General features: G+C 54.5%; 1 long non-coding RNA gene across 1 annotated transcript; it reads right to left on the bottom strand.

Annotated features, from left to right (window-relative positions):
• Positions 1-26,134, bottom strand: LOC147709791 (uncharacterized). Its single transcript, XR_015296572.1, has 3 exons — positions 25,855-26,134; positions 12,532-12,681; positions 1-582 (listed from the first exon to the last, which is right to left on the bottom strand). It is a non-coding gene; the product is annotated as an uncharacterized LOC147709791 (long non-coding RNA).
• Positions 26,135-26,382: the final 248 nt, after the last annotated feature.

Genomic DNA, 26,382 nt, shown 5'->3' with positions numbered 1-26,382 from the left:
TAGTAGAGCTGCATCTCTTTATTTGCTTTGCTAGCCAGGGTCTTATAATTCATGCCAATAAAGTGGTTCAATGAGTGTGAAGAGCTGACAGCACAGCGGAGACGACATGGATTTTCATTTCAGGCCAGACTCACACTCTTCCCAGAGAGGAGGGCTTGCCAGGGAGCTCTGAGCAGGTCCCAGGAGGCTGATATCCTTTCAGGTCTTCTGTGAGAGCAACTGTCACCGGAAGCTCATCATTGGCATGTGGCAGGAAGCCCCAGGTCTCTGCCCAGGTGGGCGTGAGCGCAAAGCATCCATTCTGTTTGAATGCCTTTGGTTACTAAAGGACATTCAGTGCATGCATGATCACCCAATCAACACAGGCCTTTCAAACTGCGGTCATGGGAACCATCCAATCCGGACTCTCCTATATTCTGCAAATCATCCAAACAACTGAGTTAGGGTTCCTGGCAGCCTCATCCTCAGCCTCATCCTCAGCCTCATCCTCAGGTCTCTGTGAATGGTTTCGGACCCAGCAAACATGTCGTGCAGCAGAGACGCGTCTTTACGAGAAGCTCAGTCCACGCGGTCCGGGGTCAACTAGAAAGAAGAGGAAACACAAACAGTTAGGACCCGAAACATTTCCTGGGACCCTCTGTGTCCTCTATGAACCTCAAAGACATTCAGAAATGAGGGAGAAAAGACATTACATACATTTCCAGACCCAGACAACAGAGGATATCAAACATCGGAGTGTGAGGGGAGTCATGGAAAGCTGCGTCCTGGGATTTGAGAAGGCCCCAGCAAGCCCCCACCAGGACTGAAATTATTTAATGTAGATTGTCTTGTCGTAATACCAAGCATATTATTTATTGTCCACAAGGTGACTTTTAGGTAAATTTGGTATTTAAAAGAACCCCCCCTTGCTATGCAGAGAATGTATATTCAAGCGCACTCTCTTCGTTTGTGTTGGTCAATGTAAAGCGATGTCCTTCTGAAAGTTCAACGCAAGGCCCACGCTAAGCCTAACAGCTGCCATACGTTTGACCCTGTAGTCACATCTGTGAGTTCTGTGGCCTGTGAATGGTGGTAGTGGTAATGAGTTGTGAGCTGGTGCAGCAGCCGAATTGTACCTTTATTGCACAGGTGACTGGGGCCTTGTGCCTTGAGCCAGTAACTCTGGCAGAATTATGGACCGACAGGCTGTCAGTGGCGGTTCACCACCATCGAAACTATTTTCAACGCCCGCCACTTTAGGATGGGTGGAGAAGGGGTGGCGGTCAGAAAGACCGACTATCCACATATCCGACAGGCTTCTTGAGCCCGCTGTTGCGGTGGAGGGGATTGAAGTCCCTACCAGGGTGGCGGTGCCTCCCAGTCACTGCCAATGGTGGCGGCGCCTCCCAGTCACTGCCAATGGTGCTGGTACCTCCCAGTCACTGCCAATGGTGGCGGTGCCTCCCAGTCACTGCCAATGGTGGCAGTACCTCCCAGTCACTGCCAATGGTGGCGGTGCCTCCCAGTCACTGCCAATGGTGGCGGTGCCTCCCAGTCACTGCCAATGGTGGCGGTGCCTCCCAGTCACTGCCAATGGTGGTGGTGCCTCCCAGTCACTGCCAATGGTGGCGGCGCCTCCCAGTCACTGCCAATGGTGGGGGTACCTCCCAGTCACTGCCAATGGTGGCGGTGCCTCCCAGTCACTGCCAATGGTGGCGGTACCTCCCAGTCACTGCCAATGGTGGTGGTGCCTCCCAGTCACTGCCAATGGTGGTGGTGCCTCCCAGTCACTGCCAATGGTGGCGGCGCCTCCCAGTCACTGCCAATGGTGGCGGTACCTCCCAGTCACTGCCAATGGTGGCGGTGCCTCCCAGTCACTGCCAATGGTGGCGGTGCCTCCCAGTCACTGCCAATGGTGGTGGTGCCTCCCAGTCACTGCCAATGGTGGCGGCGCCTCCCAGTCACTGCCAATGGTGGCGGTACCTCCCAGTCACTGCCAATGGTGGCGGTGCCTCCCAGTCACTGCCAATGGTGGCGGTACCTCCCAGTCACTGCCAATGGTGGCGGTGCCTCCCAGTCACTGCCAATGGTGGCGGTACCTCCCAGTCACTGCCAATGGTGGCGGTGCCTCCCAGTCACTGCCAATGGTGGCGGTACCTCCCAGTCACTGCCAATGGTGGCGGTGCCTCCCAGTCACTGCCAATGGTGGCGGTACCTCCCAGTCACTGCCAATGGTGGTGGTGCCTCCCAGTCACTGCCAATGGTGGTGGTGCCTCCCAGTCACTGCCAATGGTGGCGGCGCCTCCCAGTCACTGCCAATGGTGGCGGTACCTCCCAGTCACTGCCAATGGTGGCGGTGCCTCCCAGTCACTGCCAATGGTGGCGGTGCCTCCCAGTCACTGCCAATGGTGGTGGTGCCTCCCAGTCACTGCCAATGGTGGCGGCGCCTCCCAGTCACTGCCAATGGTGGCGGTACCTCCCAGTCACTGCCAATGGTGGCGGTGCCTCCCAGTCACTGCCAATGGTGGCGGTACCTCCCAGTCACTGCCAATGGTGGCGGTGCCTCCCAGTCACTGCCAATGGTGGCGGTACCTCCCAGTCACTGCCAATGGTGGCGGTGCCTCCCAGTCACTGCCAATGGTGGCGGTACCTCCCAGTCACTGCCAATGGTGGCGGTGCCTCCCAGTCACTGCCAATGGTGGCGGTGCCTCCCAGGCACCACCATAAGGATTACAATGTCTGTTTCTGTCGGCCTTTTCATGGCGTTTAACCTGCCATGAAAAGGCCGGCGGAAAGGGACTTTGGCGGCCCGTAGCCCCCTGGCCCTCCAATGTGGGCCCTGGTGGACACCAATGGTTCCCCCCTACCTGTCCCTGCACCATGTGACCGGCACCGCACGGTGCTTGCCATGTAGTGCAGGGATATGTAAAGTGATACCTTTTTGTATTGTGGAGTGTGCTGCAGCCAGCAGCACCTGCCGCAATACAAAAGCTAGGCAATGCGACCGCCGTGGTGATGGTCGCATTGTAACGCCTATATCGGGGCCGCCGACAGTCTATCAGGCAGTCCCGATTTCCGATTCCCATCGTGACCAGCCCCTATGTTGATGTCCTTACCGTTCGCTCTCAGATTCACTGGTAATTCAAGTCCTCGGGTTTGAAACGTGAAGCACGCCATGTGTAGATGGAGGGATGGCTTCGGAAGCCAACTGCGCTGCCATCAAGCCATCCACTCATTCATGGGAATGGAAGGAACAAGAAATGCATCTCAGAGAATTTTTGGTTTCAGCAAACCGTAGTCAAAAGCCAGAAGGACCAAAGAGAAGTGGAAGAGAGATGGGGCTGTCTAAGAGAAGTATTGCGTATCAAACTCCGATGGCAAGGAAACTTTATCTTACCCCCAAATCACCCTGGCTCCACCTCGAAAACTGTTGTTCCAAATAAAACTGCAAGCGATGTTACACAGGAGAGTTTTTCTGGGTCGTGCACAGGGAGGGCTGCAGATATGGTAAGGAGTAGGACCCCGGGTTGCAAAGTGTTGCAGAGGAATCAATGTGGCCTTTCTGGTTCTGGCTCAAGGAATGTTGAACACTCCTTGTGTAACGATTTGAGTGTTGTGTCAAAAAATGGTGGATCCTGAGGGGGTTGGCTTGGACAAGAACTCATGATGGCATCTCTCCTCTCAGCTCCAGAGCAGGGGCTCCTACAAATGGCCAACACCCCTCCACAACGGGTCAGGAGGGGGCAATGGGTGGACGCCCTCACCCTAGAGGCCAGAGGAAGTCATGGCTTTGGCGAAGCGGGTGGCGGCAGTGAGCTGGCTTCACTTCTGTGAGTTTGATTGTAGCGGTTGCCCGCCAAAAATGGCTGCCCACTTAGCTCAAGCACCCCGGTGCCACCGGTGCCATCAGCCCGGAAAGCAGAGAAACACTGCCAGCGAGATCCACGGCGCTCTGGGAGCGCATTCTCTTCCTGGGGATGGCATGACTTCCTACCTGGGTCCATTTATGCCAGTATTTGACTCGCTCACCTCCTTGGCATGGCTCACTCACACTCTGTACTGGCAACAGAGTCTCTATGAGGGGGGGCCTTTCGTCATGGCATCTTTGCGGCAAAGGCTTCCTTCTCAATCAAAGACATTCTATTGGCCATGGAAATGGCTGGAGTGGTGGCACTATGGAGGCCAGGCACCCTCCCCCTGGAGCTATCCTCCCAGCAACGAAAGGAGATATCCAGTCTCTCCTTCAGGAGATGAAGCGGGGCATCGCTGCCATGACTGCAAACGTCACCAAAGCGCTCATAGAGCGCAATCAAACCGTGAAAGGGCTTGAGTCGCGCGTGGACCTGTTGGAAGCAATGGTGGTGCAGCAGGACCAGATGCAGAATGATCTGATGGACAGGTGTCAGCGCTTGAAACCCAACAACGACTCTTGGGAGATGTCCAGGGAGGATACAAGGACGGTGCCAGGATGAACAGTATATGGATTACAGGTGTGAGCGCCACTGTACCTAACGTTTAGCTTCAAAGTTATGTCCAGGAGCTGTTTCAACACATCCTCCAGGATTCTGAGGGGCAGGATCTCACCCACAATTGCACTCACCCTGTATTCTCCGCATACTCGCAGCCGAACCATCTGGCATCACATGTGCTCACCAGAGTCCATTCCTATAGGTTCAAGGAGGACATCTTGAGAGCGGCTTGGAAAATGGATCCCATCACCTTGAGGGTGACAACCTTTCACTTCTTCAGGCTATATCGAACCAGACCTTGGCCAAACACTGTGATTTTAGGGATGCACTATCTTACTTATGTAAAAAGAAAATAAAGTATCAGAGGGGCTTCCAGCTGCGCTTAATCTTTACAATCAACAACAAACAGGTAGCCGTGTGCAACCAGATGAAGCCCGAACCCTGCTGCATAAGGTCCTTCCTACCAAGACCGTCAGCGCCCCATCGGCATATCCCGACTCCCCGTGGTTAGATTAATGGCAACGACCACCTTCAAAGACATCCCGCACCGCTTCCAGGAAAGTCATGCACTGGTATGATTGGCACATGGACCAGCCTGTTCCATACGGTGACTGATAAACTACTAGCATCTGAAGTTGGCACCAGGCCCAGAGGTTGGGCAATTGCAGAGCCGCCTCCTCACACCTGCAAGAATGTTCCTTTTTTTCATGGCTTCTCCCAGAACCATGTGGATCCCATGTGGATATGATGGATATGATATTCTTCTTCAAGCAGATGCTGTGGGTGGGCAGGGTCCCTAGAATCCCCCTGAGTTGCCCCTTTTCCTGCAGCTGATGGTCAATACCCAGATGCTAAAGTTTCTCTTGTTTTTCTTGTTGAATGCAGTTTTGCTCCCGCTGATGTTGCTGAACCTAATCCTACAGTCCCAGTCATTTCCCTTACGCACCGTTCCAGGGTGCACACGACCCTCTAGGGTTCACAAGGTCAGGGCACAAGATTCCTCCTGGGGGGTGAGGGCCTTACCTTCTTTACTAATGTTTGCTCTACAGTCATGGCCCACATAAATGATGAGATATCATCTCCAGGTGTTCCTTGGCCCCACCGCCTCCTCATAGCTTCCTGAAACATTTAGGGGCTCAACTCTCCCATGAAACGGAAAACACTTCCAAAAGGAGGTAGCCCTCGCCATCCTTCTAGAGACATGTCTCCTAGCTCTGGAAGCCAAGAGACTCCACTCCTACTGGTACCTGTTACAGTTTCATGCCCCCAATCACAACAAGACTAAAGGGGTGGCCTGTGTATAGTTGTAGGTTTGTCCCATGTTAACAGAGAGGGTTGAGTGGTAGGGGTGAGGGCTCACACATGCTCCTGGCCCCAATGACAAAAAAGAGGATTTTTATGGCTCATTATTCCCATGTCTGGCCCGTTATGCTATGAGAGAGCTAATCTTAGGGTTGGGAGTTTTGGACTCCACCTTAGAGTGCTCAGTGGCCCATTACAACACATACCCGCCCCCCTCAACCCTTATGTCGGGCGTGTATGATCTCAGCCTGCTGGATAGTTGGAGGATAACTCATGTGGGGAAATGCTACAATATCTACTATTCTCACGTACACAAAACGCACACACGGTTGACTTCTTAGTAGTTACCTTGCTCCTACCGAGGATAATTTCCACCACTGTGGACACCCAGATCCTTTTCTGACCATTCGTGGCCCTAGTCGCAGCCACACTCCCTCAGTGTGTGACCTCGCAGTGCTATCTTAACGAAATGGCATTTATTTTATTTATTTATTTATTTATTTATTGCTTTTATAAGGCGCACAGCTACCCAAGGGTTTCCCGGCGCCGCCTTAAGGTACCAAAAGAGAAATAAATAAGACTTATTTATTGAGATCCGGCGCTGCAAGACTCAGTACAAGAGCCTTTAAAGCATTACTTTAAGGAAAAGATTACCAAGAGGTATCATGAGCTCCCCTATGGGATGCTGCAAAAGTGGTACTGAGAGGGGAACTTATAAATCACACATACACCTTCGTCTGAGTAACCAAGGCTCAGAGGGTGGACATAGAGACCCACCTTTCCCAACTTGAGTACAATTACCATGCCACAAACTCCAATAAGGTTTATTGCAGAACTGAGATGAGTTTGGGGTGAATTAGAACAGCTCTACGTGACAGATATGGCGCACAAACTCCTGTACAATAACCAGAAATACTATATGAAGGGGCCAAGGTGCATCCGTTGGTGGCGTATAAACTGAGGAGAAAGTAAAGCAGAAACCGTATTTCTGCCATTAGAGATGAGGCAGGGGGTTCCAATACTGACAACACCAATATTCTTGACTTTTTCAAGACATATTATGCCCTGCTTTATCAAGCCCATTCCCCATCAGAAGCCTCTCAGGCCCTCTACTCACATGAGTTTACCTTTCCACATGTTGGGCTTATGCTCGTCCAGGAAATGGAGGAGACAATGACTCCAGAAGAGGTGAAGTCAGCCATACATCAATTAAAAGCCAATAAGGCCCCGGGACAGATGGATTCTCAGTGACTTTTTATAAAGCTTATTGTGAACTCGTAGCGGAACCCCTAACTAAGGTTTTCAACTCTTTTCTTACCACCAAATCTGTTATGCCAACCATGATGGAATCCACCGTAACCCTCCTGCTGAAACCAGGCAAGGATCTGCTGGCCTGCTCTTCCTGTAGATCCATTGCCCGGCTAAACTTTGATGTTAAAATATTTACCTCCATCTTGGCCTCCCAACGACACTGCATCTGGCTGACACTGATGTGTAGCTGCCAGTCAGGATTCCTTTGAAATAGTCAGGCTCAAGGTAATATGCGACTGGAGGTAAATGTGGATGCCGCAGCAAAATGCTCCAATGCATCGGCCCTCTACCTCTCACTCGATGCAGGGAAGGCTTTTGACTGAGTGGACTGAGGGCTCCTCCACTCAGCCTCTGTAAAGCGGGGCTAGGTCCCTTTATGATGACATATCTGTTGGCCAGTTATGCAACCCATTGGCGTATCAAGGTCAGGTGGTACCCACTGCGGAACATTTCTTGTCACCCCTGGCTTGACAACATGGCAAAAATATGTGTTTAAAACATATATTTTTGCCATTTTCTGTTTGTTGGGTTCATTGGGGGATTTTGTTGGCTGTGTTTTCTAATTATGTATTAATTAATTTTGATTGAGTCATTTAGCTTTTTAATATGTAGATTTTTTGTTTACATGGTTAATCATATTTAAATTGTCAGTTGAAATTTAATTTCAGGTTGTGTGGTTTATTGGGGGCTTTTGTGGGTAGTATTTCAAATTATTTTTGTCTGGTCATCGCACTCACTCCATGAGCTAGAAACTGATCTCCCACTCACTTCTGCTCTCAATTTTCCCGCTGCCCACAGGCCTACTCGGGTCAGGTTACTTATGTTATTCTTTTATTTGATGAGTTAATTTTTGGAGTGATTCATTTTTGCATTCGATAACGCATTGATTCGGCCCTGTCGGTTCCAGGTGGTTTTTCTCCCTCCCTGCTGATACCTCTCCCCACCTTTCCACCTCCTAACTGCCCCTCTCACCTCCCAGGACTACATTCGGTGGCCAGAGCGTGGCTCCATTGAGTAGTTCTTGACCTCTGGTCATCAAGCCGGTCTCCCTGCTGCCACTATAGCTCCACAAGCTAGGGACTGAGCTCCCAGTCACTTCAGCCCTCATTGCTCCCGCTGCCCATAGGCCTGCTCGGGTCTGATTACTTTTGTTAATTCTGTGATTTATTGGATTCATTTCTAACATTAATTATTTTTTTATTTAGGGTGGTGGATTTTTTCATTTGCTACCGCATTGATTCGGCCCTGCCAGTTCCAGCCGTTCTTTCCTGCTCCCGACGCTGATCCCGCTCCCCTCCCTCCAGCCTCCCTAACAGCCCTCCTCACCCCCCATGAGTACAAATGGAGGCTGTTGCGTGGCTCCATTGAGTAGCCCTTGACCTCTGGTCTTCCTCCCAGGTCGCAAGTCAAGCATCTGACTGCTTCCTTTCACCTCTGAACTCAAGAGCATCATATGCAGTGTACCCGCAAGGATCATCCCTCATCCAAACCCTTTTCAATACCTACATGACCTCCCTCAAAGACATCATCAGAACCCATGGCATCAACATAATTTTCTACGTAGGTGACACTCAGCTAATCCTCTCACGCACCGAAGACCCCTACATCACCAAAACAGTCTTCCGTGAGGCCATGGGCAATGTAGCCAACTGGTTGTGAAACAACTGCCTCAAGGTCAACTCTGATAAGACAGAATACTGAACTTTGGGACGAACACCTCCATCTAGAACCACAGCTGGTGGCCAGCAGAACTCGAACCAACACCCACACCAACCAACCAAGCATGCAACGTAGGCATTATCCTTGAAAGCGAACTGACCATGAAATGACAAAACAACGCAGTCTCCACATCCTGCTTCCACACTCTTCCCATGCTCTGCAGAATTTTCGGATGGATCCCAGTCAACGCTAGTAAAACCGTCACCCAGACCCTTGTCACCAGTCGACTCAACTACGCAACGCCCTCAATGCCGGGATCCACCCAACTCCTGAGAAGACCACTGACCATACAGAATGCTGCAGCCAGACTCATCCTGAACATACCAAAACAAACCCACATCACCCCCCCTAAGAAACCTCTACTGGCTCCCTATCCTGAAGCAATGCCAGTTCAAGTTCCTCACCCACGCCAACAAAGTCCTACATGATAAAGGGCCCTCCTATGTCAACCATTGACTGAAATTCCATCTACCCACCAGATATCTGAGTTCATCACCCCGCCTCTCGTCCACACCTTCCCGCATTTGTTGCAGCTTTCCTTCCCATACATCACCAAGAAGACCTGGAACGACCTGCCCCTCCATGTCCATACAGACCCCTCCCTGGAAGACTTCCGAACGAAGCTCAAGACCGGGCTCTTCGACAAAGACACAGCAACCCCAGCGCCCAGATACCCCAGGGGTGACAGTGCCGCTCCATACAAATGCAGTTGATTAACTGATTGCTTATTTTTATTTAGTATTTAGTATTTTTATTTAGTATTAACTGACTATTATTTTAACTTTTTATTTATTTGCCTGAATGCTTATTAAAAGCTTAAATTATTGAATATATTTTAATTGTGAATTGTAGGGTGTTAGAGTATTGGATGGGTACTGTATGAGTAAAATGTATGCAAATAGATATTTGTTGATCAATATTAGCTCTGCGAGTCTTTATTTTTACAAAATATATGCATATTTAAATAATTTTAATTTATAAAAATACTTGTATATATGTTTTTGTAAACTATTATTTCGTGTGTGTTTCATGGGTAGTGAAAAGAATTGCGTTTTGGTGGGTAGTGTTTTCATTTTTAAATTATTGATTTATCATTAAATAAAGATTATAATATATTTTCCATATAGCACATTTAATTAGTTATATTTATGTTTATGTGTTGAGTTGGGGTGGTTGAGGGATACAGTTTATTCTATTTACTATTTATTTATTAAAATACTACTGTGGAGTTCTGATATAGTTATTTTTATGATTTGTTCTAAGATGTATCATATTTAATATATTTAGGATGGTGTGTATTCTTTAATTATTTATTTTTAATTATGATTTTTTTTAAATATTTATTTGCGTGTCTGTATTGTGCAGTCCCCAGTCTAAAGTGCACTATTCAGCCCCTTTTTTCTTATCTTTCTAGAGCAGAGGTCTTCAATCTGTGGGGCGCGACCCCTAGGGGGGTCGTGGAGTCCTTGGAAGGGGGTCACAGATTCTGTCAGAGTGCAGTTCCTGGCATTGGGCTGAGGGTGCTCACGGCGGAGGCCTAATTCACACCGAGGTGTGAAAAACATCAAAGCCTCATTAACAAGTAAAAGGTCTTTTAAAGACCTGTCAAGTACTCGGGTGTGGCTGGGTGTGTGTGTCTCTGAAGCCATATCGAGCTGGGGGAGGAGGGGAAGTGGGGGGGGGGCAGAGGGGCACTGGGGGAGCAGGCTGTAGTGTAGCCCTATGAGGTCAATGGATATTGCGTGCCTGGAGCTGTGGTTCCTGTGACACGTCCCCCGCCCTCAGCAGGGAGGCACACAGATGCCCTCCCATGATCGGGAAAGAAGGAAGAAGTTGCAGAGAGATACTGACCCCCCCCCCCCCCCCCCCAATGAGAGAGGCATAGAAAAGGTGGGTGGATGAATGATGGGTGGATGGATGGATGTAAGGATGAAGGATGGATGGATGTGTGAAAAGGTGGGTGGATGAATGATGAATGGATGGATGAAAGGATGGATGAATGGATGAAAGGGTGGATGAATGGATGAAAGGGTGGATGGATGGAAGGATGAAAGGGTGGACTGATGAAGGATGGATGGATGGAAGGGTGGATGGATGTATGTATGGATAAAAGGTTGCATGGATGAATAATGGATGTGTGAAAAGGTGGGTGGATGAATGATGGGTGGATGTGTAAAGGATGGAAGGATGATAGGGTGGATGGATGAAGGATGGATGTATGGATGTAAGGATGAAAGGGTGGATGGGTGAAAGATGGATGAAGGTTAGATGTATGGATGTAAGGATGAAAGGGTGGACGGATGAAGGATGGATGGATGGATGAAAGTGTGGATGGATGGAAGGATGAAAGGGTGGACGGATGAAGGATGGATGGATGTATGGGTGGATAAAAGGTTGCTTGGATGAATGATGCATGGATGGATGTGTGAAAAGGTGGGGGGATGAATGATGGGTGAATGGATGAAAGGGTGGGTGGATGGATGTATGGATGAAAGGGTGGATGGATGAAGGATGGATGTATGGATGGGAGGATGTAAGGATGAAAGGGTGGATGGATGTATGGATGGATAAAAGGTTGCATGGATGAATGATGGATGGATGTGTGAAAAGGTGGGTGGATGAATGATGGGTGGATGGATGGAAAGGTGGATGGGTAAAGGATGGATGGAAAGATGAAAGGGTGGATGGATGAAGGATTGATGGATGGATGGAAGGATGAAAGGATGGATGGATGTGTGAAAGTGTGAGTGGATGAATGATGGATGGAATTGATGAGGTCTAACAGGCGCATTTATGGTTGTCAAAAGATGATGATGAGGAGTACCAGTTTCTAGAAACTTTTGTCGGAAGGGGGTCCTTACCCCTAAAAAGGTTTTACAAGGGGGTCTCGGCATCAAAAAGTTTGAAGAACTCTGTTCTAGAGGGAGGCTCCCTTCACCTGAACTCTCAGGGTCACTCACGCCACTCACTAAACCCCAGGGCGGAGCCCCACCATTTCCAAAGCTCGCTACATCAGCAATGCACAGCACATGCCAATCAACGCCATTACATGCCCTCCACTGAGCTCAGCCCGAGCCTGCCCCTAGGTTCTGAACTTGAAAGCACTAGTGATGATTTACCTCAGGCCTCATCGAGCTCTTGACATTCTTCCTACGCCATCTTGCGTCACCTGCCCAGAGGGCAGAAGACCATTGCACAGGGGTGAGAAGGCCATGGTACCGCTCGCCCGTACCCTGTTGTGCCAAAGCACAGGTGCCCATTCCAGGCATGAGGGCTCATGTGCATCAAAGGGGTTGCATGGGAGGTCTGTGGGTCACACTGGTCAGCAGTGAAGAAGGATGGATTATGGAGACACAGGTGGATGAGGGCAGGTTACTCCACAAGTCCACATCAGTGTGTTGTGACAGAAGGGTGTGTGGGGGGGCGTGAAGGGCCAGTGTGTGAGAGACGCAAGACCAGGTGACAAGAGATGGCCAAGCCCAGCTCTGCCACTCCATGTGGCCTTTATTGGACTGTCCATCCTCTTCCTTTGATTCTTGACCTCTGACCCTGCCCATACTTCCTTGTTTTCTCCTGGCCTGGGTCTAATGGTGCAGGGAAGGTGAGAGGAAGCCTGTCCTCAGTGGTGGAGAAGACCCAAGAAGGTCAATGTAAGGTCAAGGCAAGGGATGCTGTCCAGGTGACACCTTCAAGAGAGCAGAGCACATCTGAGTTTACTTTTCATTGTCCATGAAGAGGCGATGACACTTACTGTGTATGGGGTGCACGCACGTCTTCACGCAGGAGCCGCAGCACTTCAGTGGGAAGGGGCAGTCGCCGTCGGCTTTGCACGGTTTGGTTGCAGTTGTCGTCACTGTGTCACACTTCCCATCCTCTTCCGGGGGACACGTGCCGATTCTCCCTGCAATTGATAAAAGGCAGTGAGGCCGGGGATTCTCGTGGCACGGGTCACGGTCCCGGCATCGCCCCACCACACAGGGTGGTGTCTGGGTGGGCTCGATGCTTCCCACCTAGACACGGAGACACCACCTGGTGTTCAGGCTCTGACTTCACCACAGTGACCACGCGCTGCATCGCTGCACTGACTGTTACTGCCACAACATGGGGCAGATTTTGTGTCAGGGTTGCGTCATCTTTGTGGCACACCCCGACACAAAATCTTTTTTGTTATTTACTAAGCCATGCAAAGCCATCTTACATGGTTTTGCATTTTTTTGTGAATTCAAAGTAACACAATGCGGTGCATAGTGCTGCCTTGCGTTGCTTGGCGCTGGGTAGCCCTTACAAAGGAGGAGCGGGAGCGTTCCCATGTCTCCATCCACAGATTGTGATGCAAACCCAGACTTACAAAGGCTTGTAAACCTTGGTTTGCGCCAAAATGGTGTGCCCACCCAACAGAGGCGAACCAAGGGGACATATCTCCATTTCTCCTCCTTCCTTCCTCTTTCCATGTGTGATGCATTCTGGGAGATTCTGCGATGCTGCAGGGACGTGTGAGGCGCACATAGGGGGCCAAGGAGTGGTTGTTTGTCTTCGGAGGCTTGGGCAGGGAGTCTAGGGGCATTGGTTGACATCGATAAAAAGATAACAGACGCTAAAACAGCAACAGCCACGAAAACCCAACAACACAATTCAATCATACCACAGCACAACGCAAAAGAACAGTTAAAAGAGAACAGAGGGATCACTTTACACAGCAACACTCAAGCACAAAGAGACCGAACACAAAAAAACAGAGCACATCCGCACCACAACACAATGCCCAACATCAGGCAGGCATAGATAGTCCTGTCACACATGACCACCGCCAGACATCTGCCTGTGTAAGCCTGTGGTAAGAGATGTTTGCAGCCAGCACACCCTTACCTGAGCTGGCGCTGTTGATGGTGTGCAAGTCACATTTGACATGTCACACCCTGTCTGTAAATGTAAGAAGTATTACAATGCCTGAATGTATGAATGCGAAGCAACAGAGCTCCGGAGACGGTGGGGCTAGTCTACATATATCTATGCAGTTACGGGCGGGTGAAGGGGGGGACGGGAGTGTTGTGCGGGCCGGGGGACGGAGTGGGTAATAAAATAAAGAAAACTAAACTTACCTTCCTCAGTCCGGACCTCCGCTCCTTCTCCACACCCCGGATCAGATCACGCGCTGCGCTGTCGCCTCAGATGTTCCATCATTTTGACTTTGAATTAAATGCACCAGGCTGCGCGGTAAAGTCTCAGCCAATCCTGTCGCTGCATTAGCAGCACCAGTGCCCCAGGATTGGCTAAGAGCAGGGTTAGTGCCTGCCCATATGAGACCCAGGGGGCCGGGGTCCCTCGCACCCTGAGTCGCTGTTGGGGAGGGAGGGGAATGTACTATACAAGGTTCGCATGCGCAGGCAAGTCCAAAAAATGAGTCGCCAAACATTGGCATGCGCACACTGCAGCTGCACTGTTTCTGCAGCCTGCTGTGCTGCGCTGTCAATCACTGCCGCAGCCCCGCCCCCGCCGCCACACCATCTTCGATGTCGGACTTGTCCCGGTAAACTGAGCTAGGGGTTGCCGCAGAGAGTTTGCTCACGCTCCGATTTATAATATACATTTTATATCACAGCAAGGTTTGTGGGAAGAGTGATGGAGTGACCATGTATTATAAGGAATAGAGTACTCACTGCCACACATTGTAAGGATATTGAAATCCACCTTGAAGTTGCATGAACTTCAAAAATAAACTCGCCCTTCTATACGGTCACGTAAATCCTAGCTGACATCCTACCGACAGTGATACAACTCGAATTGCTGGTGTACAGAAGCAATGGCGTGTCTCTGAGCAGCCATCCCCTCCCCCCACCTTGACTGACAAAGAGCGCTCTGAAATATGGGACTCCTCGACCAAAAGCACAAGCTTCCCAGTCTGAACAGAATGCAAGATGTGGACACCACGCAGAAGGTTGTGGAGCGGACCCCCTGCAAGACTCCACAGATGGGCCAGCGGGGTCTGACAGCTGCTGCAGCGGTGGACTTTAACCTGGTGTTATGGATCACATTGAAGTGCAAAAACCTGAACCCTTCTGGAGGCAACTCGAAAATCCCTTGAAGGAGACATTCCACACACCGTTCCCTTCCCCCACACATCACAGCACCAGGTCTGTGTCCACCTCGCCTGGGCTGGCTTCCCTGGACATGGCTTCCATCTGCCGGGCCTTCTAACAGCAGGAAGTAAAAGCACCTCAAGCTGCCCGGGCCACGCCAACAAACACTGCAGGGTGTCCACTCCAGCAGGAGCTCCAGGGGCCACGAACCCCAACCCCAGGGGCCAGGGAGAGCTGTGTCCATCACTGTGCCATGTGCAGGGGAGACAGGTGCGGGGTGAGGGGCCACGAAACCCAACCCCAGGGGCCAGGGAGAGGTGTGTCCATCGCTGTGCCATGTGCAGGGGAGACAGGTGCGGGGTGAGGGGCCACGAAACCCAACCCCAGGGGCCACGGAGAGCTGTGTCCATCACTGTGCCATGTGCAAGGGAGACAGGGGCGGGGTGAGGGGCCACGAAACCCAACCCCAGGGGCCAGGGAGAGGTGTGTCCATCGCTGTGCCATGTGCAGGGGAGACAGGTGCGGTGTGAGGGGCCACGAAACCCAACCCCAGGGGCCAGGGAGAGGTGTGTCCATCACTGTGCCATGTGCAGGGGAGACAGGTCCGGGGTGAGGGGCCACGAAACCCAACCCCAGGGGCCAGGGAGCGGTGTGTCCATCGCTGTGCCATGTGCAGGGGAGACAGGTGCGGGGTGAGGGGCCACGAAACCCAACCCCAGGGGCCAGGGAGAGGTGTGTCCATCGCTGTGCACATGTGCAGGGGAGACAGGGGCGGGGTGAGGGGCCACGAAACCCAACCCCAGGGGCCAGGGAGAGGTGTGTCCATCACTGTGCCATGTGCAAGGGAGACAGGGGCGGGGTGAGGGGCCACGAAACCCAACCCCAGGGGCCACGGAGAGGAGAGGTGTGTCCATCGCTGTGCCATGTGCAAGGGAGACAGGGGCGGGGTGAGGGGCCATGAAACCCTACCCCAGGGGCCAGGGAGAGGTGTGTCCATCGCTGTGCCATGTGCAGGGGAGACAGGTGCGGGGTGAGGGGCCACGAAACCCAACCCCAGGGGCCAGGGAGAGGTGTGTCCATCGCTGTGCCATGTGCAGGGGAGACAGGTGCGGGGTGAGGGGCCACGAAACCCAACCCCAGGGGCCAGGGAGAGGTGTGTCCATCGCTGTGCCATGTGCAGGGGAGACAGGGGCGGGGTGAGGGGCCACGAAACCCAACCCCAGGGGCCAGGGAGAGGTGTGTCCATCACTGTGCCATGTGCAAGGGAGACAGGGGCGGGGTGAGGGGCCACGAAACCCAACCCCAGGGGCCACGGAGAGGTGAGGTGTGTCCATCGCTGTGCCATGTGCAAGGGAGACAGGGGCGGGGTGAGGGGCCACGAAACCCAACCCTAGGGGCCAGGGAGAGGTGTGTCCATCGCTGTGCCATGTGCAGGGGAGACAGGTGCGGGGTGAGGGGCCACGAAACCCAACCCCAGGGGCCAGGGAGAGGTGTGTCCATTGCTGTCCCATGTGCAGGGGAGACACGGGCGGGGTGAGGGGCCACGAAACCCAACCCCAGGGGCCAGGGAGAGGTGTGTCCATCGCTGTGCCATGTGCAGGGGAGACAGGTGCGGGGTGAGGGGCCACGAAACCCAACCCCAGGGGCCAGGGAGAGGTGTGTCCATCGCTGTGCCATGTGCAGGGGAGACAGGGGCGGGGTGAGGGGCCACGAAACCTGTTAGACGGACCAGGAGGGTCGGCCGAGAATAAGGGGAGAGGTCTCCGGGGAGAGCCGTCTCCAGCGTTCGTACAGACGAGTAACTTCCCCCCCACAGATGTACACCACACAAGGATAAGGTTTAACGTTCTTTATAAGCAATTCTTTAAGTACGGTGAAATGGTACAAGGAGGTCTGGACTCAGGGGTCCCCTCGGTTCTAGTCTCTTGATTGGGAAAAGGGTAGCGGGACAGTCTTGTTACCAATCTGGTAGATGAAATAGCTCACAATCCTCGAGCTCGGCGTTCTAGATGATCGGGCCGCGGCGGAGCCAGCAGGTCCCGGGATGGTTGAAGGTAGCGACGGTCCGCGGCGGAGCCAGCAGGTCCCGATGAAGGTGGTGGTTACAAACGGTCTGCGGCCACGCCAGCAGGTCCCGACGATGATGAAGGTTTCAGAAGGTTGCGGCAGCGCCAGCAGGCAGGACGATAGTTCGCAAGGCAGGACTACGGTAGCGCCAGTAGTCCGTCAAGGATGAGTTCTTCACTGCGTCTCTCGACTCCAGGATACAACTGCCTTCCTGCTCTGGAGCTGCCCCAGTTATAGGTCTGGTCCCCTTTGATGTCCGGACCCTCGCACTTGGAGGTCGGGAGGTCCGGGATGAGGGAGTCCAGACACCCAGCAGGGGGGTGGAGCCAGTGCCCGAGGGAGCTGGGGGCGATCGGCACCTGGCGGGGGAGAGCCATCGACACCTCTTTCTCCCATTGACCTGCCAAGTAGTCCGCTCACCTCCTGGGTGGATGGTGGTGCCGGGATGTCGGGGCCGGGCCAGGCCCAGGGTTAGGGTCGATCGGAGGCCACGCGGCCTCGAGGTGCTGTGTCCAAGATGGCACCCAAGCTGGGCGAGGGGGCCGGTAGTGATTCGGGTCCATGATGTGGAGATGTCCAGGGGCAGGGGTCCCATATGAGACGGGAAACGGGTGGTTGTTGCGTGTCACACCTGAGGAGCCGGGCTCGGGCCCGGTCCTGCGGGGAGGGAGCAAGCCCTTCACGTGGCCTGTCCAACATGCGTCCCCCCCAGCTGAAGGCGGGTAGAGTCACCCATCCTCTTGGGGACTCTCCTCGTCGAGGCGGAAAAAGCGGGACAGGCCATCTGCGTTGGCGTGATCCTGTCCGGGCCGATGTTCCACGGTGAAGTCCATCCCCTGCAGGGAGATGGACCAACGCAATAGTTTTGGGTTTTCCCCCCGCATCTGCATTAGCCATTGCAGGGGCCGATGATCGGTCTGTACCCGGAAGTGGGTACCGAAGAGATAAGGCCGGAGCTTTTTGAGGGCCCACACCACTGCGAAGGCCTCCCTCTCGATGGTGCTCCAGCGTTGCTCTCGGGCCAGGAGACGTCTGCTGATGAAGGCCACTGGTTGGTCAAGTCCTTCGGGGTTCAGCTGGGACAGGACTGCCCCAATGCCATGGTCGGAGGCGTCCGTTTGGACGATAAATTCCCGACTGTAGTCGGGGGCCTGGAGCACAGGGGCGGAGCACATGGCGGCCTTCAGCTTCTCGAAGGCCGCTTGACAGTCTGGGGTCCAGTTGACCTTCTTTGGTTGGTTTTTGGATGTGAGTTCCGTGAGGGGCCCCACAATGCTGCCATAGTCCCTCACGAACCGCCGGTAGTAGCCTGTGAGTCCCAAGAAGGCGCGGACCTCGGTCTGGGTGATGGGGGGCTGCCACGACTGGATGGCAGCGATTTTGAGTTGCAGCGGGGCCACCAGACCGCTTCCCACCTGATGCCCGAGGTAGGTCACGGACCCCTGGCCAATTTGACATTTGCTGGCCTTGATCGTGAGGCCGGCTCGTTGGAGGGCCTGCAGAACCTCTCGGAGGTGGTTGAGGTGGTCGGACCAGTGGCGGCTGTTCACAGCGATATCGTCCAGATAGGCGGCGCTGAATTCTTCGAGTCCCGCCAGGACCTGATTTACTAGCCGCTGGAATGTTGCTGGAGCATTCTTCATGCCGAATGCATGACCTTGAAGTGGTAGTGGCCATCAGGGGTGGAGAAGGCAGATCGTTCTTGGGCCCGGGGTGTGAGACCGATCTGCCAGTAGCCCGCTGTCAGGTCGAAGATGCTGAGGTAGCGGGCAGCTCCCATGCGGTCGATTAGTTCATCTGCTCGGGGAATGGGATGGGCGTTGGTTCTGGTGACCGCATTCAGGCCCCGGTAGTCGACGCAGAACCGGAGCTCAGGAGTGGTGCCGGGGGCGGCCGCTTTGGGGACCAGTACCACTGGGCTGGCCCAGGGGCTGTCTGAGGGCTCGATGACCCCGAGCGTGAGCATCTTGGACACCTCCTCTTGGATGCAGGCCCGTACCCGATCTGGTACGCGGTAGGCCCGATGTCGGATAGGGGGACTGTCTCCAGTGTCTACATCGTGTGAGCACCAGGGGGTGACCCCTGGGGTGAGGGAGAACAGAGCAGCGAACTGCAGTAGGAGGTCTCGGCAGCCTTGACGCTGTTCCAGGGTGAGGGCCTCCGAGAGTCGGACCCCGTCCACGGAGCCGTCCTTCTCTCGAGTCCGTAGGAGATCAGGGAGAGGCTCGGAATCCTCTTCGGCTCCGCTGTCTGTTGCCATCAGGAGGCTGAGCTCCGAGCGCACAAAGTGGGGCTTTAGTCTATTGGCGTGGAGGACCCGGAGGGGGTTCCGTGAAGATTCCATATCGATGAGATAGGTGACAGGGCTCTTGCGCTCGACCACTTTGAAGGGCCCTGTCCATTTGTCTTGCAGGGCGCATGGTTCGGTGGGAGACATCACCCATACCTGTTGGCCGGGTTCAAATTCGATGGAGGAGGCATTTTGATCGTACCACCTTTTCATGTCTTCCTGACTGGCCTCCAAGTTTGCTTTAGCCATTTCTCTGAACCGTCTGGTCTGGTTGCGTAGGGTCAGGAGATACTTGAAGACATCTGGAGGGTTCTTCAGAGGGGGCATTTCCCAACCTTCTTTGACTAGGCTGAGCGGCCCTCGCACCGGGTGTCCATATAAGAGTTCGAACGGGCTGAAGCCGAGGGACTTCTGGGGGACTTCTCGATAGGCAAAGAGGAGGCACGGCAGTAGCACATCCCACTGGCGACGGAGGGGCTCTTCCAACCCCCCAATCATCCCTTTGAGCGTGCGGTTGAACCGCTCAACTAGTCCATTTCCTTGAGGGTGATAGGGGGTCGTGAATCGGTAGTTGACCCCACACTGTTGCCAGAGGGATTTCATGTATTTTGAAATAAAGTTTGTGCCTCTGTCGCTGACGACTTCTCGGGGGAAGCCCACCCGGGAGAAGATCCCCATCAAGGCCCGGCCAACCACCGGGGCTGTCACAGTTCGCAGGGGAACAGCCTCGGGGTAGCGGGTGGCGTGGTCCACCAGTACCAGGATGAACCGATGTCCTTGTGCTGTACGGGGGTCCAGGGGCCCCACAATGTCTATTCCCACCCTCTCGAACAGGGTGGTGACCACTGGGAAAGGTTGCAGAGGTGCTTTAAGCTTGCGGCCGCTCTTCCCGCTGGCCTGGCACGTGGGGCAAGACCGGCAGTGCTGGAGTACGTCGTTCCTCATCTTGGGCCAGAAAAAGTGGGTCACCAGGCGACTGTAGGTTTTGTCCTGACCCAGGTGACCAGCCAGGGGGACATCGTGGGCCAGGTTTAGCAAAAAGTCTCTAAAGCGGAGGGGCACCACTAGCACTCGACTGGCCCCTAACTCCGCGATTCTCTGTTCGCTGTACAACAGGTCATTGTCCCAATAGACCCAATGGGTTCCGGAGGTATCCCCTGCACTCTGGGCGAGGGCTTGTTGGCGGAGTCCCTCGAGGGAGGGACAGGTCTTCTGCTCTTGACGAAACTGTTCTTGGGTGGGCCCCCCTTCCTGACGCCACTGAGCCAGGTCGGGAAGGTCCTGGAGCTGGGCGAGCCCTTCGGGGTTTGCTCTGGGGGGTCGGCACGGTCGGTGTCTTCTACTGGAGCGACCGGGGGAGGAGGTGCCGGCCATTCAGGTTCTTCGGGTCGGGGGATGGCACGGGCGGCCATGGACCGGGTGGTTACGCAAGCCCAGTCCGGGAGGCCCAACATCCCCAGGTGCTGTCTTCTCTCTACAGCGGCCCATGGGGAACTCTCCAGATCATTTCCCAGGAGACAGTCTACGGGGGCATCATCTTGGACCGTCACCTTCAACATGCCGGAGACTCCTCCCCACTCGAAGGGGACGCAGGCCATCCGACATAGACTCTCTGAATTGTCGGCTGAACGGACAGGGCAGAGAACGTTCGGCAGGATCTGTTCTGGGGTCACCAGGTGACAGCGGACGGCTGTCACACTGGCCCCGGTGTCACGTAGGGCTTCGGCCCTGCGTCCATTAATGTTCACCCACTGACTGTACTTCCGGGTGTTGGCGGGTAGGGGGGCCCGCGGGACCATGTCTTTTCCCCCTAGGCACGCTAGAACCATGGCGGCTGGTTCCCATTCTTGGTGTTCTTGCTCACGTTCCTCGTGTTCTTCGGAGATTTGTTCTTCCCCCAGGGCGGCGGCAGCCATCTGGCGGGGTCTCGGAGTCTGGCTCTGTGGACAATTCGGGTCATTTGCGTAGTGGCCGACTCGCTGGCATCGGTGACACGTGACATTGGCTCTGTACCCCGGGCGCGCCGGGGTGGTGCCCCGGTTGGCCGGGGGTGGTGTGTTGGCAGCGGAAGCGGCCGGGGCGTTGTCTCTTCCTCGTCCCTGGCCCCCTCCTCCTCCTCGGGGACGGTGCTGACCTGGGTGGTTCCGGTTCTGTTCCTGCAACCCATTTCGGCCCACTCGGGTGATTTCCCACCGGTCAGCCTCGGCGGCGAGCTGTCGTGGATCAGTCAATTTACTGTCGAGGAGGTGCTGCCTGAGCTCGACGAAGCAGTTGTTAGATAGATGCTCCCATACCATGAGATTGAAGAGTTGCTCGTAGGTCGTTACATTGCTCCCCTTGATCCAACCCTCGAAGGCTCGGCTGAAATAGTTCACGTACTCCACCCAAGTTGTACCCGGGATCCGGGTGCAGTCTCGAAACCTCTGGCGGTACATTTCGGGTGTGAGCCCATAGCGGGTGAGGAGGGTAGCTTTCATGTGGTCATAGGAGGTCATCAGATGGTCTGGGAGCTGTAACAGGGCATCGCGGCCCTCATTGACGAACCGCCCCCATAGACCGGCTCCCCAGTCGCTTCGATCGATCCGGTGGGAGGTCATAGCGATCTCGTAGGCCTTGAACCACTGCTGTATGTCGTCATCTCGGAAATATTCTCGAACGACATCCTTGGGGATGTGTACTTTCTTTTCTGTTGCTCCCGGGGTGCGCGGTTGCTCGGGCACCCCTAATTCTTTGTTCTGCTTACGTAATTCTATCTCTGCTAGTTTGCGCTCGTGTTCATACGCCAGTCTCTTCTCTTCGAGCTCTCTTTGTCTCTGTTTTTCTTCCCTTTCTTCTCGGAGCCGTAGATGTTCTAGGTTCAGTTTTTGTTCGGCTAATTTGAGTTCGCCATCCATTTTGAGCCGGGCCATTTCTAGTTCATGTAGTCTGTTTCTCTCTCGTTCTTGGATTTCGTTTTGCGAAAGACCCGTTCTTCGCTCCTCGGGAGCCGTGGTGTTTTTCTCTGCTGCTGCGACATTTTGGTCCGGGGGTCTGACGGCCCCGGTTTCTGCCCATGACTCAATGGCGTGCTTGAAATCGTCCTTAGTACTCAGACCGGTGGTAGCGATACCTAGTTCAATGCAGAATTGTTTCAACTCACGATGGCTGTATTCTTCCAATTTCTCCATCTGGAATTTCTCGGTGGATCCGCTCTCTTTGGTTGTCATTGTGGTTTCGTCGTGGGGTGAGCTACTCTCTGTACGATTACGCGTTGATTCGGATCGCGCCGCTGGCCACCAATGTTAGACGGACCGGGAGGGTCGGCCGAGAATAAGGGGAGAGGTCTCCGGGGAGAGCCGTCTCCAGCGTTCGTACAGACGAGTAATTTCCCCCCCACAGATGTACACCACACAAGGATAAGGTTTAACGTTCTTTATAAGCAATTCTTTAAGTACGGTGAAATGGTACAAGGAGGTCTGGACTCAGGGGTCCCCTCGGTTCTAGTCTCTTGATTGGGAAAAGGGTAGCGGGACAGTCTTGTTACCAATCTGGTAGATGAAATAGCTCACAATCCTCGAGCTCCGCGTTCTAGATGATCGGGCCGCGGCGGAGCCAGCAGGTCCCGGGATGGTTGAAGGTAGCGACGGTCCGCGGCGGAGCCAGCAGGTCCCGATGAAGGTGGTGGTTACAAACGGTCCGCGGCCACGCCAGCAGGCAGGACGATAGTTCGCAAGGCAGGACTACGGTAGCGCCAGTAGTCCGTCAAGGATGAGTTCTTCACTGCGTCTCTCGACTCCAGGATACAACTGCCTTCCTGCTCTGGAGCTGCCCCAGTTATAGGTCTGGTCCCCTTTGATGTCCGGACCCTCGCACTTGGAGGTCGGGAGGTCCGGGATGAGGGAGTCCAGACACCCAGCAGGGGGGTGGAGCCAGTGCCCGAGGGAGCTGGGGGCGATCGGCACCTGGCGGGGGAGAGCCATCGACACCTCTTTCTCCCATTGACCTGCCAAGTAGTCCGCTCACCTCCTGGGTGGATGGTGGTGCCGGGATGTCGGGCCGGGCCAGGCCCAGGGTTAGGGTCGATCGGAGGCCACGCGGCCTCGTGGTGCTGTGTCCAAGATGGCACCCAAGCTGGGCGAGGGGGCCGGTAGTGATTCGGGTCCATGATGTGGAGATGTCCAGGGGCAGGGGTCCCATATGAGACGGGAAACGGGTGGTTGTTGCGTGTCACACCTGAGGAGCCGGGCTCGGGCCCGGTCGTGCGGGGAGGGAGCAAGCCCTTCATGTGGCCTGTCCAACAAAACCCAACCCCAGGGGCCAGGGAGAGGTGTGTCCATCACTGTGCCATGTGCAAGGGAGACAGGGGCGGGGTGAGGGGCCACGAAACCCAACCCCAGGGGCCACGGAGAGGAGAGGTGTGTCCATCGCTGTGCCATGTGCAAGGGAGACAGGGGCGGGGTGAGGGGCCACGAAACCCAACCCCAGGGGCCAGGGAGAGGTGTGTCCATCGCTGTGCCATGTGCAAGGGAGACAGGGGCGGGGTGAGGGGCCACGAAACCCAACCCCAGGGGCCAGGGAGAGGTGTGTCCATCGCTGTGCCATGTGCAAGGGAGACAGGTGCGGGGTGAGGGGCCACGAAACCCAACCCCAGGGGCCAGGGAGGGGTGTGTCCATCGCTGTGCCATGTGCAGGGGAGACAGGTGCGGGGTGAGGGGCCACGAAACCCAACCCCAGGGGCCAGGGAGAGGTGTGTCCATCGCTGTCCCATGTGCAGGGGAGACAGGGGCGGGGTGAGGGGCCACGAAACCGAACCCCAGGGGCCAGGGAGAGGTGTGTCCATCGCTGTGCCATGTGCAGGGGAGACAGGGGCGGGGTGAGGGGCCACGAAACCCAACCGCAGGGGCCAGGGAGAGGTGTGTCCATCGCTGTGCCATGTGCAGGGGAGACAGGTGCGGGGTGAGGGGCCACGAAACCCAACCCCAGGGGCCAGGGAGAGGTGTGTCCATCGCTGTGCCATGTGCAGGGGAGACAGGTGCGGGGGGGGGGGTGAAAGCCCCCGCAGCCTCTGCGCTCTGCTGCCCCCTCCAGGCGTCTTTGTTGCAGAGACAAACTATTCATTTCAGGAGGCGGTGAGGGCAGAAGGGGCAAAGATCGAGTGGAGGCAATGTTTACCGTCTCTTGGGCAGGGCTTTAAGTGGGCCGGGTCTCAAGGTGTCTGAGCACCGGGAGTTTTTTAAAAGAGGCCTCGAAACGGGTCTCTATCGGTCTCTGTTTTGAGCCCTGGCACAGGCGGTCTGTTTTTTTCCAGACTGCAGTGACAGCAGTTTACTGTCACTGCAGTCCGGAAAAAAGTGCCAGGGCCCAAAACAGCCCGATAGAGACCCGTTTCGAGACGAGCACATGGATGGGCGCTGCCCACACTGCTCACTTCTCACTAATGGAGAAGTTACGGCATGACGTCATGCCAGGTGAGCGTTGTGGGGGAAGGGGAATCCTTTAGAGAGAGTAATTTTCTCTCTGGATTTCCCTTCTCTTCTGGAACGCAAGAGCAGCAACATTGTGGTAGGGTCAACAGGGCTTTAATTGGAAGCTTTTTCAATATTATATGTAACAAGATATAGTTTCAGCTTATTTATCTTACGCAACTAATAACCATTGACAAAGCCAATAGTCCTTACTTGTTGTAGGTATGATGTTGATTATTGTAATGCATATCTGGATGCAATGACAGAAACAGCAAAATACAAGTCGGGCGGCACACTGTGCTAAACACAGATTTTTAGCGCAAGCGTTTAAAAGCCACGCCCGTAATTAGTGGCTACGCCCCTTTGAGAGACCCCCCAGTTTTTTCATCCCACTTAAAGCCCTGCTCTTGGGGCCCTTGGAAGATGGGGGCCCCGGGCCATAAGCCACATTCACTCATCTTAATCGATGTCAGACTACAGAGCTGTCTGTCAGGGTATGTCTTCTTACTTTTCTGTGTTGTTACACACCTTCCTTCATATTCCATAAAGTCAGGGAGCCCGCATATATTTTCGTTGCAGACGAGTTATGTTTCGAAAGCGCATCTTCGGGCTGTCGGACAATACTTCTCTCGGCGGGTTCACAGCACTTTGTCTCTATTTAAATGTACTTCCTTTTCCACCACGAAACTATTTTTCAGTAGCTGACAGCCCTAAAACACTAATACCGGTACCCGGATCACTCCGCGAGGGGACAAAGAGCACATCCCCTCGGCCACTGTCTGTCTGCCTTTGACCCAAGGTAGATCCGTTCCTCGGGTGTGTGCCCGCACCTTGCCAGCAGAGGGCGCACGTGCATAAAAAACGCGCGGACACACAGACATAGCAGACAATACACACACTGGGTGGACAGACAGGCAGACATCCACAGAGATACACAGACATACACAGCACACAGACTCACACCTGCACAGCTCACGGACGGACGTATAAAGACACACAGCAGATACACAGCACAGACAGAGACACAAAGCACAGAGGCACAGACACAAACACACCTCGCCCAGATGTGCGTGTACGCACACAGCGCAACAGACACGCACATTGCACAGACACATCAGTATCTCGCACACTCATACACCGCCCACCAGGTCCCGGCCCTCGGCAGACGCCCCCAGCCCCGCACGGGTTGTACTCACAGGGGGGCGCCTGAGCCGCCGCCCCGGCCAGCCCCCAGCTGACGGCCACCAGGCCCAGGAGAAGGAGCGCCGCGCCCTGCGCCCTCATGGTGAGCCGCGCCGTGTCTGCACAGACGCCGCCGGCAGCGCTCATTTAAAGGGGGGTCACTGTGGGGCGGGACCGAACCCCTCATCCCGCAGCGCCAGAACCGGCTCCAGAGTCACTCCGCCCGCCCATCATTGGGCAACCAGAGCGGGGCCAGGACGGGCTCCAGAGTCACTGCGCCGCCCATCATTGGGCAGCCAGAGCGGGGCCAGGACGGGCTCCTCTGGGAGTTCATAGGTTTGATGCAGCACACAGCAGGGAGTCACGAGGGCCGGGCCAATCACAGCAGCCGGGCATGGCGCCGGGTACATTGGGCCCCTCAGGGGAAGTTGGCGACAATTCTGTTACCACAGACGTCACTTCTGGTCACAGCCAAAGTGCAACCCAAGAGAGGTAACGTACTCAAGCTGTGGTGCAAGTGAGAGGTCCCTGAAGGGCCCGAG

This window comes from Lissotriton vulgaris, chromosome 6, assembly GCF_964263255.1.
Source record: "Lissotriton vulgaris chromosome 6, aLisVul1.2, whole genome shotgun sequence".
In the NCBI taxonomy this organism is placed as follows: Eukaryota; Metazoa; Chordata; class Amphibia; order Caudata; family Salamandridae; genus Lissotriton; species Lissotriton vulgaris.
Note: the sequence above shows the minus strand (reverse complement) of the source record. Positions and strands in the feature narration are given on the sequence as shown.